At 35.3% G+C, this 22992-nt stretch overlaps 1 protein-coding gene across 14 annotated transcripts in view; it reads right to left on the minus strand.

The window, feature by feature from the left end:
* Tcf12 (transcription factor 12) overlaps positions 1-22992 on the minus strand; it is a 354335-nt gene that overhangs the window by 130188 nt on the left and 201155 nt on the right. The gene's annotated exons all lie outside the window — the stretch shown is intronic.

The raw sequence follows: 22992 nt of genomic DNA on the forward strand, positions 1-22992 counted from the left end.
ACCATGAAAGTAGAGTGGTTCTACAATCCACTCCTTGCTTATCAGTTTTACTCTTCCTTAAAGTGCAAATTTAGACCACAGCAGCTGTCTGCAGCAAGGTCAGCCATCTTGAATTCTGGATCCAGAATGTTCTGTGGAAGTGGGGGAGGGGGTGTCAGAGAAATAGACAGGGAATTATCTGAGGCTACTACAATTCACTGAGGTCCAATAAACCAAGAAGGAAGTCCCATTCTCACTTGAATGCAGGAATATGCAGCTTCTTATTTCACACTAAGAGAAGAAACCAACTACCATTTCACAGGAGTATCTTTGGAGTAGGTGGCTAGGTGAGAACAACATAACATTTTAGGTCAGTGATTTTCCAACGAAGGAGGTCTGGAAGATAAGCTGTACTTCTGCCCAACACACAGTTTTAGAACTGTCAATGTGGTTTTCATTTAGACCCAGATCATGCTGTTCTACAGTTTTAAGAACAACCAGGCTCAAGAATAAAAGGGAAATGCACTAACTGGCACAATTTGATGTAACACCTGAGAACTGTAAAGCCACATCTGGACTCTTCCTTTGCCAGACAAGGAGAATCCATAAAGTACTGGGAGTTCCTAGTGTGGTGAGAACCAAATATTCATGGATTCCTATTCTTTGCTGTATAGAAAAACAGTTCACTGATTCTTTTTTAAAAGCAATTAAATGGCTTAGCTGGCATTAAGAAAAATAAGGGGTGGGGGGTTAGAAGAATAATGACTCAAAATGGGACTTCTGAGGCTATCTAGTCCAACTGTCACCCAAAACAGTATTCCTTTGAACATAAAGAGTTGCATAGAGAGGGATTTGAAAACCATCTCAGTAACAAAATACTCTAGGATGTTTTTCCTAGAGAAGAGATGATCTGAGAAAGTGTGGTCTTTGTACTTTGTAAGACTTGCAGAGTGGTCATGCCAAGGAGGAATCAGAGTATAGTGCCTGGTCCCAGGGAAGAGATCTAGTAGCAAAGGATAAAAGTAAATAAATGCATTATTTTAGTTTATTGTAAGAACTCATAGAAAACACTATCTGTGCAGAAAATAAGTAATGTTTAAGCTGCTCTTATTAGCAAGAAACTATATGGAAGTATTTTTTTGTGTGTGAATGTTTTATTAATGGAGTGGAAGACTGAATAGATATTTTTAGCAGCCAAGTTACTAGTCACAGTGAATTCGTTGAGTGTTTGGACATATTACATTGAAATGGCTGTTCAGATCTTTTGCCCATGTTTTTCTAATGAACTGTCTATTGTGTACTTATTTGTAGGAGTTTTACATACACTTTGTATACAAGACTTCATCAGTCAGTTTGCATTACTACAATGAAATACTCAAGGCAGCTAACTTATAAAGAGAAAAAAGTTTTAAGCACATGGCATCTCCATCTGCTCAGTTTTGGTGAATTCTCCCACCATGTCAGCCGTATCACAACATGGTGGAGTTAAGTGCATGTATGTGGAAGAGCTTATATCACTGAAACAGGAAGTAACAGGACAGAGAGAGACTGGGGTCCAAAGTCCTTTCCAAGGACACGTCTCAATGAATGACACAGGACCTCAAATCTTCAAACACAATGGAACTTTGAGGGAAACAGATTATATTTAAATCATAGTAGAGACCTTTATTAGATTGTGAATATCTTTTGTAGATTACTCCTTACTCTTTTAATGGGGTCTCTTGATAATCAAAAATTCTGTATTTTAATGTAGGCCAATTTGTCCATTTTCTCCCATATGGTAAATATGCACTGTTCAAGAAATCTCTTCCTCTTCCAAAACTATAAATCTATTTTTCTATGTTTTCTTTCAAAAGCTTTCCTGTATTACATTTCACATTAAAATCTGAATTTGTTTTTTTGTGTGTATGTTATTAGGGGAGGTCAAAGCAACTTCTTCCATAGGGACAGTCAACTAACTTTAGAATTACTTATTGTCTACATCTGAAAAGTAGCACAATCTACTTATTATGGTTTCTCTCTTGTGAATAAACAAGAGAGGAACAAGTATAGGAGCAGACAGACCAATTAGAAGACTTGAAATTGTCTAAATAAAAGCAAACAGTGACTTTAATTCTTCAAATCCACTGAGGTAATACCACTAAATCCCATTTCATTAATGAGTAGAAATAATTTTCCCAAGGTTACAGAATTAGTGAATAGCAGAAAAAACACAGAGCTATTTCCTACCAAATAACCCATCCCCTCTTCCTTTCTTGTGCTGGGGCTTGAACCCAGGGCCTTTACCATACGCTATGCATGTGTTTTACCAGTGAGCCAAAACCAAATTCTTAACAGCATATCACACTGCACCATTTTCCATATTGGATCCCAACCACATAGGTAGACATTTAGTGGAGTCCAGCTATAGCATTTGGGTCCTTCCTTCTCTATTTAGCACTCAAAGCAACCTCTACCTATCAACTGATTTGGCACTGGACACGAAACCCAGTTTTGCTGACAAGATGGATGGATGACAAATTCAACCAAAAATGATTCTCAGCAAAACCCAAATAACTCAAAGATTTGTTTTAGATAAAATTATAATATGGTCATTTATGCTAGTTGCACTCACTATTCTTTTCCTTTTTCACAAGGACTTATAATGATTTTACTCTTGCTAAGTACTTAAAAAAAAATATTTGTTCCAACCTAATGTTTCTAGGCTTTAGTTTTCTAACCTTTAAGGATGAAATAAGGGCTGGGGTTGTAGCTCAGTTGTACAGTGTTTGCCAAGCACCTGTGAGGCACTGGGTTAGATCCTCAGCACCACAGAAAAACAAATAAAGGTTAAAAATAAGTAAGTTGGAGAAGATCAGAGGTTGCCTCATAACATCCAGAGAAGTTGTTTCATGTGTTTTGTGTATATAATCTTAGAATAAAACAAAACAAAACAATTAGGGCTGTGGGTGAAGTTCAGTGATAGACTGCTTGCCTAGCACACACAAGGCTCTGAATTCAACTGTTAGAACTATGGAAAAACAAAACAAAGTTGCTATGGCAACCATGTAGTGCTACTGACTGAGGGTCCCAGCAGATGTGCCCAAAAAATCCATGGTTCCATTTGCACCAAGGTCCACTTTCACCTGGTGCTGACAGAGTATGGTGGGGAGACTAAAGTAGATCCTGTCCTGGGAGACAGGTATTCATTCCTTTGTTGGTTCAGTAATTTCCTGCTTTAAAGTTCCTTAGACTACACAGCAATAGAAGTCACTTTTATCTTCTCTCCTTTACTCTTGGTCTTGAGATTGCTGCATGCATGGTGGCAGAAAGTAGCATTTGCTGACTAACTAGTACATGGACGACACTGTAAAAGTTATTTATTTACACTTCAAGGTACAATGTCTAATTGTATTCTTCCTACTAGAAATCCTGTTAATAGGAAGAAGTGATTGAAGAAGCTGATAGAAACTGTGAGATATGATGGAAAATATTCTAGATCTCAGTCTATGGACTGGAGAAGTAGCACTCTTATGGTGTGGGCTCTTTTTCTACTAACTGATAATAATGTACTGATGTTGAAAGAGACAGAAATAAAGATACGGACAATGTAGCCTGCTAAGCATTTAATTCTGTAGCAATACAGTGTATATCTGAGATTTTCCTGAAAACTAAAGTTGACTAATTATTATGACCACTCAGGAAATAATTGTTGATTTCATGAGTAAGAGCACAAATTAAACTGAATGGTTTCTATATTGGTATGAAATCAAATGTTATTTCTCTGTTCATTTCTATAAGTATACTGATTTGCATACATAAATTTGAAAACCACCATGTGCTATAATTTAAGTGGTCAACATGAGATTGTTTGTCCTTTAAAAGATGAAAGCTTAACTAAAAAAAAAAATTTTCTAGATGTTTCAATAGTTACCTAGATCAACATTACTATGTTCAAAATGAGATACTCCCATGGATACATCATATTTTTCCATTATTGCTTTTTCAGAGAAAACATATGAAATCCTTACATAACCAAATCTAAATATTTGGACACAAATCTAAAATAGATGACACTATCTTGAGCAGACTATCCCCAACCTGGGATGTCTTTGAAAACTCACTGGTTGCCTAATCTTTTCATGCATAAAGAAGCTGTTTTTCTTCTTTTATGGGTGAATCCTCTATCAAAAATTCAACACAATCTGAATTATATTAACCATTTTGAGAAACACAGAATGCTGTATTATGAAGTGGGCAAATATGCAATACCACTTGGTAAAACACAGAAGAGATCTGGGAACTCTGATTATTGGCTTCACTGTTTGGCTCTTTCGTCTTTCTCCCAAAGTGAACTGGGCAAGTTGCAAGTCACTTAGCATCAATGGCCCCACTTGGTCTTTTAGGAAACTCAACTTGATAATATGTACCTCACACAGTTTAATTAATGTTTGTAAGTACTTGGAAATTCTGTCTGAAAGAATGTAGGCTAATGCTAACTATCACTAGAGAATTATAGACCTTATTTTTTATGGCAATCTGCTCAAACTTACAGAAAAAAGAAAGGGAAAAAAAAGAGGGAAAGGGTTTTAAAATAAATGTGTGCCTATTTTCTTCACAACAAGAATAAGTATTATTGGCTTGTTTAAGTATTATTGGCTAACATTTGTGCCAAGCACGCTGCTGGCTACATTGAAGATATTTAAATATCTAGTGCCAGCAAGCACAGCTGCTGGACTCTCTATGCCCTTCTCTTGTTCAGTCCATGCCAAATTACTCACACAGCTATGAATGAGGCAGCAGCATAGGAAAATGCCAAGTGTGAGTGAGATTAGTGATAAACCAGAGGATTCCTATAGAGGTCAGTGATTAGCAAGTTTCCAGTTGTAATCACTTTTCTAACACAGGCTTTATCTCATCACATGACATCTAAACTCTGTACCAACTTCCTGCATCAGTTCTGTAAGCAGTTTCCCAATCAATAATTCCTCAGAATTGCTAAGGCACCAAAAAAGTATCTTATCCTGATAAGGGCACACAGTCAGACCTAAGCAATTTGAATAGGTTTCAAAAATGACAATTCTTGAGACGTTTAAACCTGAGATGAAGTACTCTCTCTACCCCTCCCCTCAACATCAGATTCACAAATTAAACATAAACAAGTAGATGAGGATGAGAAAGTTTATACAAAAGTTTTCCTTTCACTTTCAGCCATTAGAATGACTAGAGGAGAATATTTAAAACACAGAACTCAATGAGAGGGTGAAGGGGGTTGCTTCTTAAAAATTAGTAATGAGATAAATGAAGATGTTTATTATAGGTAGCTTAAAATCTAGGTCCTGCTTCTTTGAAACATTTTACTTAACAAGTACATTTTCTATCTAAATTGTCTTTTAAAATATATCTAGATCAATATTACATTGCTGCTTTTCCTTAAGTTTAGAATTTAAGAGCAGTACATTTTTTTCCACTTAATATCACCCACCACCCTTCTCCAACCACGTTATTTAAAACTAAGAAGTGAGGACAATTTCATTTTTATAGCAATCCAAGATTAAAGAACTAGGAATTGGGTCTTTTAGTTGCATTTCAGGAAAAAAAAGTCATCCCTTAATGTTTTTCTCATTCTTAAAAAACAAAAGATTTTAAATCATTTATTAGATGGTTTATAATTTGCTAAACAAACTAAGTTAATCATTCTATATTTTAACTTTCCCTACTCAAAAGGAAAGAAAAAGTAAGTCAGGTTAACAGTCACATAGCCAAAAAATTTGATTGGGGTCAAAGAAGGGAGCAAATTATTAAATACATCTACTTTTGGCATTTCATTTCCTTCCTGACATTATCCTGTCTTGGTATTCACACACTTGTACAACATACTCCTCTGACAGACTGACTCTGTTTCTACCAAATACTTGCATCAATGCTCTTCTTAGACATTGCTTGTATTATACGATAAGCAGAACATTAAGCTCGTTGTTGCTAATTCCCATGATTTTCTCACATCTTTCTGTATTTAACTGTTTAATTTAGACCATGACCTTACCCGGCAAGGTCAATGTCTAAGTCTGTTTTTTTTTTTTTTTAAATGGCACCCAGAGGCCAGAAGGCAGATGCCACTTGTTCAGAACACTGGTCTGGAATTCTAAACTTGTTTTGTTTGTGTGCCAGGGACAGATTCTACTCCAAGACTCTATCTATGGCATTCAGCCACGTGGAAGCAGAGACAGCTTAAGAGAACTGTGCTCTAAAATAGTGGATAATAAATGATTGTTAATTAGCTAGTTCCCCTGACAGCAAGAATTGGAATAGAAGGAAAGAAACTAGTCAATGGAACTGTGACCATTCATCAACTATCTGGTTATGAACAGGGTACTGGAATGAAATCAGCATGGACATAAGAGTCAAAAGGAGCTATTTCGGTCTCTGCTGTGAACTAGCTGTACAATATGGATAAGACATTAAACTCTAGGCCTCAGTTTCTTTACCTGGAAAATACGCAAGTTTGGACTGGGCTATTTCTACTTTAACATAACAAGGTTGATAAGGCTTCTCACGTCCTTGGTATTAATCAGGCACCTTCTTTCTGACAGGATGCAAAGTGGACACTGCAGGTAGTAAAAAGGGGAGCACAAGATGCTAATGGAGGGACTTCTGGAATAATGACGTGCAGTAATAAAAGTAAAATGTATAAGCAGGGTATCATATATTTGTTTTATACATTTTGAGACATTTAACTGTAAATATGGCACAGTGAATATAGCAAATTAATGTTGATATAATCAAAACTATCAAGATTTCATTCTTCTCAAATTAAGAAAAACTCTTGTTAATAAAATTCCTCACTAGGACTGAGCATGGAGGCACACACCTGAAATCCCAGCAGCTTGGGAGGCTGAGGCCCTAAGCAACTCAACGAGACCCTGTTTCTAAATAAAATATAGAAAGGGCTGGGATGTGGCTCAGTGGTTAAGCACCCCTGGGTTCAAACCCTGGTCCTCCCCACTCCCTCGCCAAAAAAAAAAAAAAAAAAAAAAATCTTAACTAGGGTTCAACATCCTCCACCTATATAATAAAGTGTAGCATGCCTTCTATAGCATCAAAAATATAGAGTGAGTCATAAAAAAAGGATTGCATTTTGTTGAAACAGATGGAAAAAGCCCAGTAGAGAGCCTTAAATCCCCTTTATGGTCTGCTAAGATTTAAATAAAGTTCTTGCTAAAAAATAGGTACTCTGAGTATAAAATACAGGACATTTGATTTTCATCAAGTAGTGTCCAGTATTACAATTTACTGCCATCCTATCTTTGCAGATTGAAAACAGGTAAATGCTAATCTTGATTTCTCAATAGCTCAAAACCCAAAGTTCATCTGGGAGTCAGGGGGCACTATTCAAAATAAGATTTTTACATACTAATTTAAAATAGCTTACAGATCAGTTTAGAAAACAGTGCATATGAGCATATTTGCTGAAAGGAAGAAGGGAAGAAAAACAAAGAAAAACAGTGAGAGGATGTATTGGTAGTGATTATGAACAGAGATTCTGAATATGGACAGCTGGGTTTAAATTCCCACTCTCCTGTTTATCATGGTATTATCTAACCTCTCTGTCCCTCAGTTGTCTCATCGATTATAAAATGGGAATTAAAATAATTCCACTTCATAGGGGTCTTGCAAAGATAAAATGTATTGATGTATAAAGTGCTTAGAACAATGGCAAAGATAAAGGCTATCTAAAGGTTAGTTACTATATTTGTTTTGAATGAAGTAGATTGATTAGAAAAAGTATATAATCTTGAATATTAGTGCCCAAGGAAAAAGTTTTCATTACTGGAGAAAAAATTTCTTTCTAGGAAAAGAGCCTGTATTATTTTTCTACCTTTATAAAAATTGCTGAAATACAGCTGCACACATTGGTGTACAACTACATATTCCTACTTAACATCATTAGGAAAAGAATTTTTTGTGGGTGGGTAGGTACCAGGGATTGAACTCAGGAACATTTGGCCACTGAGCCATATCTCCAGCCCTATTTTGTATCTAGGATCTAACTGAGTGCTTAGTGCCTCGCTTTTGCTGACGCTGGCTCACTTTTTCGATCCTCCTGTCTCAGGCTCCTGAGCTGCTGGGATTACAGCTTAGGAAAAGAACTTTTAAAGGAAACTTTCGGATACTTCCAGAGGGTTTTAAATTATTTATGTCTTTCATTTCATCAAAATCTAATGGCTTCTCTTTTCCCTTCTCATTATTGAATGGATATATCTCCAGCACTATTTGAATGTATACACACAAACAATGAGTTTAAGTTCACAACTGGAATAAACAGATTTACAAAGAATGCATGCAAGATTCGGAGAAAATGATAGATCTGAAGAGAATTGAAGGCATAAAAGGACAGACAGTATAAAAGGAATTTAAATAAAATCATAGATTCTATAATATAAAGGAAAGGATAGACATGCATGGATATAAACCTGCTTATTCCCCTTTCCCAAAGTTCAGGCAAAGTAGTTATAGAACACCTTGGGCCTTGTGGTTCCAAGTCAGTAGTTCAAGATACCCTGGTATTGTCTGAAGCTCTTGAGCAAAGGAGGGCAGACCATCCTTAAAAGGAAAGAAGTAAGACCAATGTCAGCAGATGTTGTGTTGTTAATTATTTAAGTGTTTTCACCCGGAGAAGAGCCTATTTTTTAAAATATGTACATAAACCACTGCAACACACAATGAAAAAAATCACTTTCCCCTCAATCTCCTGGTTTCTCTCTCTCTGCTTCAGTTTGATAATTTACATTTATGTGATATCTTTGATATGGGTGGATTTAAGCCTGCCATTTTGTTAAATGTTTTCTGTTTGTCTCATCTGTTCTTTATTCTTTTCTTTTTCAGTCTACTTGTGGATTGAGTAGTACATTTAATATCCACAAGTAGTAGATAAATTACATTAAAATATTTTTAAGTGGTTACACTTAGTCTATAATACATTTCTTTTACAGATTCTACCTTCCCAAATTCTCCCTTTCACTCTTTATGTTACTATTGCTATGTGTTTTACTTTTACACATTTTATAAATCCCACAATACAGTGATACTATTTTTTGCTTTGGGCATTTAACTCTTTTATAATGTGATTTTAAAAAGAGGAAACACGTCTCTTATATTTACTTTCATTTTTACCATTTCTGGAGCTTTCATTCTTTGTATAGATCAGAGGCTGACACATTATGACTCATGGACCAAAGCTCTCCTGCTTCCTTTTTTTGTAAATAAAGTTTTACTAGAATATAGCCATGGCAATTTGTTGTATTGTTTATGGTTGCTTTTGTGCTATAAGGGCAGATTAGTTGTGAAAGAGACTGACTCTCAGAGCCTAAAATATGTAATATCTGGCTCTTTACAAAAAAAGTTTGTCTGGAGTCTCATTCCTTTTGCCTAAAGACCTTCCTTTAACAGTTATTGTAGCACAAATCAGCTAGAAATGGATTTTCTCAGCTTTTTATGTATCTTTACTTTGCCTCTTCTTTTCCTTCTCCTTTTCTCCTCCTCCTTTATTTTTTCCCACCCCTAGTTGCCTTCATGATTTTTTCTTTATGTTTGGTTTTCAGCAGTTTGAATATGTCTAGTGATGTGTATACTGATTTTAAAATCTTGAATCTATGGTTTTTCATTCTAGGTCATTATCTCTTCAAATATTTCTTCACGGTTCTCTCTCCCTTTTCTTATGGCATTTCATTCAATTACACACAATAGATGGATATTGTCCATAACTCTATTTTTCACATTTTTCTCTTTGTGCTACATTTTGGATATTGCTATTGACATACATTCAAATTCACTGATTCCTTCAGCAACTATGTTATCTACTGATGACCCTGCAGGAATTACTTCTGATTATCATGTCTTTTATTTCTCTCTTTTTTTGGCAGGGGGACCAGTGATTGAACCCAGTGGTGCTTAACCACTGAGCCAGCCCTATTTTTATATTTTATTTAGAGATAGGCTCTCACTGAGTTGCTTTAGGACCTCACTAAATTGCAGAGGCTGGCTTTGAACTCATGATGCTCCTCCTGCCTTAGCCTCGAGAGTTGCTGGGATTACAGGCTTGTGCCACTGCGCATAGCCACATTTTTTATTTCTATCATTTCAATTTCCACCTATCTTCTAAAAATTCCTCATCTATTCATGCATGTTGCCCAACTTTTCCACTAGATCATTTAATATGTTAACCAGAGATCATTTAAAATCTTTGTCTGATAGTTCTAACATCTGGGCCATCCTCATGTCTTGTTCTGTTGACTGTTTTGCCTCTTGACAATCCCCACACCCACCCTGCTCTGTCTATGTGCATGTCTTGTAATTTTGATTGAAAGTAGGATATTGTGTAAAGAATAGTAGGATACTTAGACCTGGAAATGGAAATGCCTTTTCTGTATTATGCCTTATGTGTGGGAGAGAGTCCCCTTTCTCTATTCTCTTGGCCCACACCCTGTGGTACACTGCAGTTGCTTAGTACTCCTTGCTAGGCTTTTGAAGAAGGTAGTTCTCTTTTTTTGATTCAGCCCCAGTCCTTTTAGATCCTGTGTCCTTGGGCCTCAGAGCTTTTCCAGCTTTCCTTTCCCTCTTCTCAAACTCTACCTTATACCCGATATAGACCTGGGGTTAAAGGTTTCACTCCTCCCAGAGAGGAAAGACACCTCTACTTGGTATCATAATCTAAGGTAATTCTCTTGTATTTCCCAGTCATAATGTCCCTTAGCTTGTGTTATGCCACGTGCTGCCCTCTCTGTAGCAGCTTAAGTCTTTTATTACCTAAAATCTGGGGAAGTTGGCAGGTATTTCTGTCTTTCCCTAATAATAGCTGATGAACTCCTGCATATCTGTTGTATCAATAGGAATTTTTTCCAGTCTCCTCTGTTCATATGCCCTCTCCCCCCTTTGGAAGTTACATAAATGCCATGCAATCTCCGTTCTCTAGTAATTTATCAAGCCATTTTTGTCACCACTAGAGTAGAAATGGCTTTATATTTTCTACATTCTAAATAGAAGTTGGAAGTTCTCTAATCTCCTGACAGTTTCAGTTTCTATGTTGGTGAATTCACTGATCTTTTCTTCTGCAATCAATAATCTGTAGTTAATCTTATTCAGTATATTTTTCATTTTAGGTATTACAGTTTTCACCTTTAGAAATTCCACTTGGTTTTTCTTTTCATTTTACATCTTAAGTTTTTAAGCCTATTTATAATAGCCATTCTAACATCCTTCTTTGCTGATTCCATCATCTCTGTAATTTCCTGGTCTATTGTTTCTACTGATTAACTTTTCCCCAGTTACAGGATATATCATCCTATTCCTTTTTTGGCCTTAGTAATTTTAAAATCAATGTCAGGTCTTATGAAGTTTATATTTTTAGGTGCTGGATTTTATTGTATTCCTTAAAACAACAACAACAACAACAACAACAAAACAGACTTTGTCCCAGCAAACAGTTAAGTTATAGAAGTCAGTTTGATACTTTTCACAGTACCATTTTGAGGACTATACATATAACCTTTGTTCTGTGAGATTTTTCTACTTTCATTGGTTGGAAGAACTATTCTGAACTTAGTGGGAATTCTAGGAATTGTTCAGCCTGTTCTTTTTGGGTGATCCTTTCCCTGGTCTACAGTTTCTTCTCATACATGCACAGATCAATACTCAGCCAAAGACTTGAGGGAACCAACTCTTCTACAGATTGTGAGTTCTCTCTTACTGTGTCTCCCCCTTTCTTGATTTCCTCCCTTTTGTCATGGAAATCCAAGCTACCTTGTTTTTTTGTTTTTTAATTCAGTTCTTTGTCTCCGAAACTTAGGAAAAATGGCAGGCTGTTGGAAATGTCTTCTAGGAAGGAAGTTGGGGCAACTGCAGAACTCACCTGCCTCTTATGACTGGGGCCACTATGAAACTTCTTTGGACTCTTCCACACACGGTCCCAAAGTGTGTGTGTGTGTGTGTGTGTGTGTGTGTGTGTGTGTGTGTGTGTATACAAGAGGAAAAGTGGGGCTGAAGGGACTTTCTTCTAGCAAACCTGTTTGTTTGAATTTAGAACATGGAAAAATATGAGTCTGGTAAATAATCAGACTTTCTAATCCCAAAATTGCTCATAGTAGTGTCTAAAGTAGAATGTAACCTAAAACAACAGGTTCCACATTTATTACTATCTTTACATTTGGGAGCATCCTAAATGACAAACATTATATTCTGCTAGATTTTTACCATAATAGATACTGAATTTGATAAACTCTTTGAAAAATTTAAAAACTGTATTAGGTTACTTCTGTTTTTATGATATTGTAAAGAGGTTCACTTATTTCTAACATCAGATGTTTTATTTCTAAAATACTCCAATATTCCAATAAGTATGACACATTTGAATTTGAAGCAAACAGGTCTATAAATATGATCTCCTGCACTAACTATACACATGGTTATTTCTTAAAGGTTAAAACCCTGGTAATTTTCTTGTTTTCTCTCATCATTTCAAATGTAGAATACAATGTACAGGTCTTAGTTCTCTTCTATTTTGGCAAGATGGCTAGTTCTCTAACTTTGGTACCATGTGTTTTGTTTTATAGGTCTTTAAAATTCCTGTTTCTCTTATATGTGGCATGATATATATTTATATGCCATATCACATAGTCACATGCATAACATATATACAAACTCACACTCTAAATTTATGGCATAAATACAGAGAGCAGAGAGCATAAAAAATGTTTGTGTAAATTGCTGTTATTAAACTATATTCTTTGAGAGGTCACTGCTTTGAAGAGCATCTGTCTCTGACTATAAGATTATATTTACATTTGTTTTGACACTTTTTTTTCTGAATTGTCTCTTACATATATCAGACTGTATTCAATAAAAACTACTGATTTGTTTAAAATATTTTGAAAAACAGTAACAGTTTACTTAAAAGTTTAATTTTAGCCAAGTGAGGTGGTGCATGCCTACAATCCCAGTGGTTTAGGAGGCTGAGGCAGGAGGAGACTCATGAGTTTAAAAGCCAAAAGCGAGCACTAAGCAACTCAGCGGGTCCCTGTCTTTAAATTAAAATTAAAAAGGGCTGCAGATGTGGCTCAGTGGTTAAGCAACCCTGGGTTCAATCCCCAGTACCAAAAAAAAAAAAAAAAAAGTTTAATTTGAAAGCAATCCTATTCTTTCTCTAAGAGATCTCTACATACTAGCATTGTAAAACTCGACATAGGACACCCATCTCACATTAAACAAACAAATGGGGGAAAAACACAAAACAGAATAAACAACAACAAAAACCTAAGTCCTAGGTATTTATAATGCTTGAGTCCATCTGAACATTTTTTTAAAAGTACACTTGCATTTGTAATTTTCTTTAAACATTTTGAGTTCTCTCCCACTGAAGGCTGCTGGCCCCTCTGCACAATTGTTATGTCGAGTGTCTTGGTCTCTCCTCAAATGTTACTTCCACTAGAAGTCTTCTTTGACTATCCTAAAACAGTGCTGTTCCAATGTTTTCTTCTCTACCATTTTTTATGATGTCAAAAAATTTTCCTTGATTTGTTTTGCAGAAAAAATTTGGCTAGTAACCTTTAGGAAAACTAGCACAACTCATAATTATTCCCTTTTCTTAATATAAAGTTAGGGATTCTGCTTGAACTTCTCTTGTCATTTTATTTATATTTTATTATCATTTCTCATATTTGTATTTTGCTATATAGCATTTGCTGTAATTGAAACCACATCTCTTTTTTACATTGCACAGAAATGTTGCTGTGACTATTTCTTTCCATTTGTAACTTATACATACAAGGATTTACTGTATCTTTATATATATATTTTTTCTTTTTTAAAATTTGTTTTAATTAGTTACACAATGATCTTGACATATAGGTTTTTTAAAATCTTATATTTTCTTTTTATTTTCAGTCCACATAATGATCTCAGTTTGTGTTTCAGTAAGATTTTCTTCATTTGGGGTAAAGCTTTTTCAAAAATTATGAAATGCTTTAAAATATCTGATTGGAAGATTATAGCAGTTAAGTGGCATGAATTAAAAAGCTATTTGGTGACTATGAATGATATTTAGGGGAACAGGTTGAATTCCCAGCAGATATTTTAAGATCAAAGAAGAAATATACACATGACTTCTAAAGGTTTGGATAACTATTATGCTGATGTTAAACAAACACTATGCTAACTGGAATTCAACTTTGTAGCAGAAAGTAATGAGCTTAATAACTGAACACACAGTTATGCTGTTAGTATTGAGAATAGAAGAAGTGATCCAGAAATGATTTCATTTATTTTACTTTTACTTCCTCAACTTTTTGGATTATATTCAGCCAATATCTATTTTAGGAACTGTACTGGAAGGCCCTTATGTTTTATGCAAGGAACTGCTATTTTCCCAGATGAATAGAATATCCGTTCTCCAGCTCCAAGTTTCCATGACAATAAAAACAAAACATTCATCAGCACCAAAGTGGTATTTGATGGCAAATGCAGCTGCAGCTTACAACAGTTCAATCTTTATCCCAACTCTTCTCTGCAGAACAGAGGCACTATATTTCTCTAAAGCAACTGAATTATTTTTACAGTGATTTTTCTCCCGCCACAAATCTAAACACTGACAATTAAGTGAGTTAACCATCTCCAATCTTCAAATCATCCTCTCCTCCCAAACTCCTGCCAAATATAAAGTTCTTGCATTTTTCTATAAGCATTTGATTTGTGAACTCTGAAAGATTAGTTAATTTAAGTATTACAACTTTAAAGGAATGAAAAATATTTAAGCTTTTATGATTAATTGCAGAGAAGATGGAATTTGGAAAAGAATGTCATTTACAGTAATCAAAAAGCTAGGTAAAATCCAATCTGATTATAGGAAGACAGTGCCCCCTTGTGTCTTGGTATTTTGGCCTTGACTAAATACAGTATTTGCTTTCTAAGAGTTCTGTGGTATGGATTTAAATATCATAGAACTTGATAACTAGCAGTTCTCCTAAGACAAAATCCTAATTTATTATGATATAAATGTACAAGCTATTATATATTAGTAATTTTAACATGAAGGGTCTACAATATGATAATGTAATAAATCTGCACATATTCAGTAGCTAAATTTAAATACCACCCTTATTAGTAAGAGACATTTTAAAAGTTTTAAAAATAAAAAGAAAAAACCTAACTACAATCATTTACTTCTTCTTTAGGTATTGTTATTCTTTTGGTATTGATTAGCCTCTGTTACTACAGAATTTTACACTAGTTCAGTGATCATCATCGCTTCTGGGCAACTAATGAGTTCTAAGCTTTACTCACATGAAAAACAGTTTGTACTAAAGGGAGGAAATGAATATCAAAATTTAAAAGAGATCCATAATAACAGGAGTAAGTCCCTAAGTTACAAAAATAGTTTCGGAAATGAAAACTGCAGGGAAATCATTCATGCTTCAACTCCATTCAAAGGGTAATACTCAGACTGGATTTTGGAAACCAGAATCTCAGGTATAACCACAGAAAATCAAAATTAGAATGCCCCCTACATTCAACTTCCACAAAACAAGAGCAGAATAGAGCAAGAGAAACTGGCTGACCATTTGGACATAGAAGTCAGCTTTAGAAATTAGTTGGATTTAAAAGGAGGAACAGAATCAGGAATAGAAGTTATACCTGAGCTTGGTCAACCTGCTTTCTTAAGTCCTACCCCAACCCTTTTTCCAATCTTCAATATAATATTTTCAGAACAATTAACAACTAAACTTCTGCCAATTACAGATATAGGTAATTAAGAAATAAAGTTTTCAAAATGGAAATAATGTAAGAGTCTATCATTAAGAATGATACCTATATGATACAAATATTTTTTCATTCTATAACTCACATTATCTCATTTGACAATAAAGCACTGATAAACAAGTTTTTATTACCCTCATAAGTGTGGTGCCTCAGAATCACTGACTTAATGAGGCATTAAAAAAAAGAAAAAAGAAAAAAGAAAACACCACCTCTTTCTACTAGGTATCCTCTTTCTGGATTTAACTTCAGTTACATCATGAGTCACTTTCTTGTAGACCAATTTGACTATCTATTCCTATTATTTTTAACCCTGTGATTTATGGGAAAAGATGTATAAGTTCTCAATGCCTGGCAAACTTTTTTTTTTTTTTGGTACTGGGGATTAAACCCAGGCACACTTAATCACTGAGCCACATCCCCAGCCCTTTTAAAATTTTTATTTAGAGACAAGGTCTGACTGAATTGTTTAGGGCCTTGCTAAATTATTGAGGCTGGCTGTGAACTTGTGATACTCCTGCCTCAGCCTTCTGAGCTGCTGGGATTACAGGCATGTACCACAGTGCCCAACTATGCTATGCAAACAACTTTTATAGAATATACAATATATTCATGTGTCAGTAGAATATCATATCCTCCTAAACAATTACAAAGGTATTGAGGAGAGATAAGAAACAAGGTGATACTATAAAATTAAATAGGAAAAACAAGTAGGCAGATGCTTCAAATGGAAGAAGTAATGAATTAAAACAAAACCGATATGGGTCCCAATTCTGGTACCACCACTTAGTACCAGAATATTAGATCAAATTATTCAATCTCTGAATCTTCAATGATAAGGAGTAAAAAATTATGCACTTTGTTCTCATTTTCTTTTGGCCTATTTGTATTTATGTTCCTACAATAAGTATGTATTATAATTAACACAGGAAAAGATATTTTTAAATTCACATAATAGATTTCTTATGAATATACTAATTCTTTAAAAGAATTCATGCATGTAGCGTATTTAATACAGTATGTTCAAGAAGAATTTAGGTTATTTATCTAACCATCACTACAAAACAGTTACCATGAATACTAGTATAGGGGGAAAAAAAGCATGTAGGGTAAGATTGCTCAGTAAGTTGTGTGTTCAGTAATGCCACCTGCTGACAGAATAAGCATTCATATTAAAGCACGAATTTGGAAAACTGGTGGCAGAACTCAGTGGTAGAGCACATGGTAAACCTGTATGAGTCCCTTGGGTTCAGTCCCTGGCACCAAATATTTTTAAAACAACAACAAAAAGTCATTAAGTCTTTGGGATATAAACCTAGGAGAGGGATAGCTGAGTCAAATGGTGGTTCCATTCCTAGTTTTCCAAGGAATCTCCATATTGCTTTCCATACTGGCTGCACCAATTTACAGACCCACCAACAATGTACGAGTATACCTTTTTCCCCACATCCTTATCAACTCTTATTATTGTCTGTCTTCATAATAGCTGCCATGATGACTGGAGTGAGATGATATCTTATAGTAGTTTCGATTTGCATTTCTCTAATTGCTAGAGAGATGATGACCATTTTTTCATATGTCTGTGATTGATTGTTCATCATATTCTGAGAAGTATCTGTTCAGGTCCCTGGCCCATTTATTGATTGGGTTATTTGTGTTTTTGATGCTTAGCTTTTTGAGTTCTTTATATACCCTGGAGATTAGTGCTCTATCTGATGTGTGAGAGGTAAAAATTTGCTCCTAGGAATTAGCACCTCTATTCACCTTACAGATTGTTTCTTTTGCTGAGAAGAAACTTTTTAGTTTGATTCCATCCCATTTATTGATTCTTGGTTTTAATTCTTGTGCGATCAGAGTCTTCTTAAGGAAGCTGGGGCCTAATCCCACATAATGAAGATTAGGGCCTACTTTTTTTTCTATTAGACATAGAGTCTCTGGTTTAACTCCTAGGTCCCTGATCCACTTTGAGTTGAGTTTTGTGCATAGTGAGAGATAGGGGTTTAATTTCATTTTGTTGCATATGGATTTCCAGTTTTCCCAGCACCATTTGTTGAAGAGGCTCTCTTTTCTCTGATGCATGTTTTTGGCACCTTTGTCTAATATAAAAAACCTGTAGTTTTGTGGGTTAGTCTCTGTGTACTCTATTCTGTACCATTGGTTACCAGTCTGTTTTGATGCAATAACCATGCTGTTTTTGTTACTATTGCTCTGTAATATAGTTTAAGGTCTGGTATACTGATGCCACCTGCTTCACTCTTCCTGGTAAGGATTGCTTTAGCTATTGACCCAGCTATCCCTCTCCTCAGTTTATACCCAAAAGTCTCAAAAACAACATACTACAGGGACACAGCCATATCAACATTTATAGCAGCACAATTCACAATAACTAAACTGTGGAGCCAACCTAAATACCCTTCAGTGGATGAATGGATAAAATAATGTGGCATATATACACAATGGAATTTTACTCAGCAATAAAAGAAAATAAAATCATAGCATTTGCAGGTAAATGGATGGCATTGGATAAGATAATGATAAGTGAAGTCAGCCAATCCCAAAAAACCAAATGCCGAATGTTTTCTCTGATATAAGGAGGCTGACTTGTAGTGGAGTAGGGAGGGGGAGCATGGGAGAAATTGGTAATTTCTACATAGGGCAGAGGGGTGGGAGGGAAAGGGAGAGGGCAAGGGAATTAGCAAGGATGGTGGAATGTGACAGACATCTTCCAAAGTACATGTATGAAGACACAAATTGGTGTCAACATACTTTATATACAACCAGAGATATGAAAAATTGTGCTGTATACATGTAATAAGAATTGTAATGCATTCCGCTGTCATTTTTTTAATCAATAAAATAAAAAGTCAAAATATGTGTCATATTATTTTCAAGTAAGTTCAAGAATATCAACTATTCTGGTCCAGAATTTAAAAATATTTGCACTAAGGATCATCAATTTGTCTTTCTATTATTTCCATTTTAAAAGTCAAGAAACTCCATGACTCAGGAAGCCGAGGAAGGAGGACTGGCAAGTTCAAAGACAGCCTCAGCAACTTAATAAGACTCTAAGCAACTTAGTGAAACTGTCTCAAAATAAAAAATGAAAAGGCTAGGGATGTAGTTCAGTGGTTAAGCACCCCTGGGTTAAATCCCTAGTATCTGTTTCCCCCTCACCAAAAGAGTTAACAAATTCCAAAAGATAGCCTTAAGATATACCTCACAACCATTCCTTTCCCTGCTACTAACGACTACTACCTCAGTTCAGATTCCTATGAATGAACACCTAAGCAATTAACTTCCAACTGACATATAGTCTCTTTTTGCTCCCATCTATCCATACATTAACTCATATTCCAAAAGCACTTTCATCATTATATACCACTGTTAAAAACTGATGAATGCTTCCCAATGCATGTTATGGGGATCAAGATATGCTATCCCCAAATATGCCACTTGTGGAATTATTTTGTGTTGAAGGCATCTGAATTTTTGAAATCCTTTATCTGTATAAAAGCAGAGTCTTTCAAAAGAATTCAACTGTCATTAAAACCTCTCCCTAGGGGTCCAACATCTCTGGTTACCTCCATCATATGTAAGATGCACATGTTAATACATTTATTTATCTTGTTAATCTGTCTTCTGCCAGTCTCACAGGATCCTAAGTCAGAAAACCTATGATAGGTGGAGGGAATGAAAAAAAAGAAAAAAATTTTTTCTTCCCTTTATTTGGAAAACAATAACCACTTTTTTAAAAATCCTGACGTTCCAATATCTGTACATTCAGATTTCAAACAATGCTTTGTTGCTGTTTTAATTTTGAAAAATGTCCCAAGTTTACAGAAAAGTCACAAGTACAGTAAAATGAATCTTTCCTCCCTGAACTATTTTTTCCTACACTATGTTGTAGATGCAATGCTCTACTACTCGTAAATACTGTATGTGTTGATAGTGATTGTGCAAGTAACCACCCAACTGATTTAATTAATTTTTAGACATTATTCTTTTAATCTTCAGATCTCACTTGAGTTGTCTTTATAAGGCTCTCTAATGGACAATGTTCAGAATTTTCTTCAGCTGTCATATCTTTTCTTAACTTTTGTATCCCTGATACCCACAATGTCCCTCAATTAATTTTGTCTAATATTTTCTTAAGATTACATTCATGTTGCCAGGTGCAGTGGCACACACCTGTATTACCCATGACTCAGGAGACTGAGGCAGGAGGATCCAAAGTTTGAGACCAGACTCAGCAACTCAGTGAGGCCCTCAGTATCTTAGCAAGATCCTGTCTCAAAAAATACTAAGAGCTGGAGATGTAGTTCAGTAAGGACCCCTGGGTTCAATCCCAAGTACCACCCCTGCTCCACCAAAAGTTACATCCAGGTCATGCATCTTAGGCAGGTATGTCACAGAAGTGATATTTTTTTCTCGAATTCTAGTGTGCTTGAATCTGAATTATCCCATTCTTGATATTTACTTTGTTCACTTTTGTATCTGCCCCTGCTACTCAACAATAAAGTCACCTTGTCCCATTAATTAATAAGTATTTTGTGGGAAGATAAAAATTGTGTTTCTGAGCTGAGTGTGGTAGTCTACATCTGTAATCCCAGAAACTCGGGAAGAAGGATGGGGAAGGAGGATCACAAGTTCAAGACCAGCTTTGGTAATTTAGTGAGACTTTCTCAAAATAAAAATAAAAAGGGGCTTGAGGTATAGCTCAGTGGTAGAGCACCCCTGAATTAAATCCCCAGTACCACTGAGGGGAAAAAATACTGTTTTTTCACAAAAAATGTCAATTTATTTGTATCAGCATAGACTCAGTGGTTTTCTATTTGATTCAAAGGATAATAAATCCATTGCTACCATTATTTATTTTTGTTGTTCAAAATAAATCAGACTCGACTAGTCGCTTCTGTGGCCTGACAAATTGTCACCATTCTTTGAGCACATCCTTACTTTGCAGCATAACAAGATGCTGCTGATTCACCTTGCACTTTTCTGCCCCAGTTCTAGAATCAATCATTTCTCTGAGCACGGTTCCTTTTGATGAAGAATGAACACTGGTACCAGGGTTTTGCTACTCCCAAGTCCTCTTACTGGATAGAGTTGAGGGGTGTGTATGTGGGCGCGTGCGCGCCTGTGCTCACATATATACACACACAAATATGCACAACATTCACTTATATCTATATCTTTATTTCTAACTATATATACTGAAAGCTACAAGTTTCAACACAACAGAATTCATTCTAGTTTTCCTTACTGTGTTTTTATATTTTTCTTCTCCAAAGGAAGAAATGGTTTGTGCTTCTTCCCTTTATAATTTTTCAAGTTTGAAATAGTCTTCTTTCTACCAAGTTCTTAAATCTTTGCCTAAACTTTCTACAACCTATTGAACCTTCTATTCCTACCTACCTGCAAACCCCTGAAAATTAGGATGTCAATATAAGGATATTCCTGTACTAATACCAGGGCTGGGTCATAGTTTGACTGGTTTCTGACACAAACACAGAATTGTAAGGTTCACATAATTTAAAAGGAAAAGAATGGTGTTTTTTTCCTGAATTATAAATATTTCAGATGTTTCTAAAGAAATAATTATCAATTAAATAATAGAGGGTCTCTAAAGACAAAAGGAAGGAAATTGCTAATATCATTTTTTACTACTTTAATTGGAAAGTATTTTCTATTTTTATCTACATCTGGAGAAAATGCAACAATTCCTGAGGCCACAGTAAGAAAACTACAAGCAACTGAAATTCATACACAGACAGTGACTAAGACAACAGTAAAGACATTTGAAATCAGGGGATCTGATTAACAATGGAGAAATATTTCTGGAGAAAAAAAGGTGACAGTTTGATTTAAATATCTGAAGGGCTACCAGATAGATGTGATTCCAAAATTCTAAGAAAGTGGGAAAACTCTTGGGAAAAGTTTTTGTTTTAAAAAACAGCATACTTCATAAAGACCATTCCAACATACATAACCAAAGATTGGATATCTTCTGTAGGATAAAGTACATACAGCATTGTTGCACATGTTCAAAACACAGGATGGACATCATCTTGACAGAGACATAAAGGCATATAAAAGATTAAAAAGGGAGAGTACTGGACTTGGAGTCAGAAGTCACAAAATACTGGCTAAAATCATAGCTGCGGAATCAGACTTGGATTTGCAATGTAAATCCTGTGCAAATTAATGATTCAACTTATTTCCTCAAATGTAAGAAATAGTGTTTATCTCATTGAACTGCATGACTTTAATGCACTAATATACAAGAACACCTAGCCTAGTACCTGTCCTAAAAATAAAAATGCTTAGTACATGCTATTGTAATTACATAACAAGTGCAAGGTTTTGTTATCAGGCATTACATCTATGCACGCAGAATCTTACCCATCTTATTCCCTGTTTTCCCAGTCCCCAGCACACTTCCTGGCATTTAACACATGATCTATAAATATTTTTGAGTAAAGGATTAAATCACTGAAGTGTGGGTTAGATTATGACCCTTTTAAGGTCCTATCCTGATAATCTATGGCCCTGCCCTAGTATTAATAAAGGAATATCCTTATACTGACCTACATAATCCTTGTCAATCTTTGGTTCATTTAGAATGGTCAATCATGAACACTTCCAATAGGCCTAACATTAATCCACAAACAAGCAGGTGATATAAAAAATACACATGGCACAACACATGTAACCTTCAAGTATAAAAGCTCCATAAAACAGAACCACAATGTTTTTGGTCAATGCTATCTCAGCACCTACCAATGTCAATTGATTTCAACTTTAGAAAGGAGATGGAAAAGTGGACTAGTTGACAGGGGCTGTAATAACACTTCACAGAGGTGGAGAAAAGTTGGGAAGAGTAGGAAGGGAAAGAAGCTAAGGAGAAAATATTTCATGAGTAAAAGAGAAAACTCAAAGCAGTTACAAAAGAGAAAATAGGTAAGGTATCTGAAAAACCTAGAATATTCTAGAAAATAGCTTTGTATATATGCATCCCACATCTACTTAGAACCCACTGTGTAAATTAGGCACTGGGTTCTCCCAAACCCAGGAAATGGGGAGAAGATAATGAACCATATTAAATGTATCAGACACCAAAAAACAACTCTATGTGTATTAGAGAAGCTTAAAGAAAAAAAGTCTCAGAACTTTTGATCAAGTAACTTCTTAATTATTAGAAATTCACTCTAAAGAAATAATCAAATT

The sequence above is a fragment of the Ictidomys tridecemlineatus genome, chromosome 5 (genome assembly GCF_052094955.1).
Source record: "Ictidomys tridecemlineatus isolate mIctTri1 chromosome 5, mIctTri1.hap1, whole genome shotgun sequence".
NCBI lineage: Eukaryota > Metazoa > Chordata > Mammalia > Rodentia > Sciuridae > Ictidomys > Ictidomys tridecemlineatus.